The sequence below is a fragment of the Penaeus monodon genome, chromosome 28, assembly GCF_015228065.2.
Source record: "Penaeus monodon isolate SGIC_2016 chromosome 28, NSTDA_Pmon_1, whole genome shotgun sequence".
Taxonomy (NCBI): Eukaryota; Metazoa; Arthropoda; class Malacostraca; order Decapoda; family Penaeidae; genus Penaeus; species Penaeus monodon.
Window position 1 is genome coordinate 3,467,912 of NC_051413.1, and position 277 is coordinate 3,468,188.

A 277-nucleotide genomic window follows, 5' to 3' on the forward strand; every position below is an offset into this window, starting at 1 on the left:
GCCGATAAAAGAACACCATTACGCTTGAACAAACGAAACGAAAAGCGTATTAAAAAATTCATTCGGTGATCATGAGTCCCTTTAACTCATTGCTATTGACCGACTAGCTTTCACATGTAAGGCAGCTCGACTTACAAGCATAATCGGATTTTGATGAATAATAAGATTAATATATATATGTTTATCTGTTGCTATTGCTTTGTTCCATTGTTTTTGAAAGTTAGATACTCGTACAAGAAACGTACTTACTAATTCTTTACCCTGACTCTTATATATT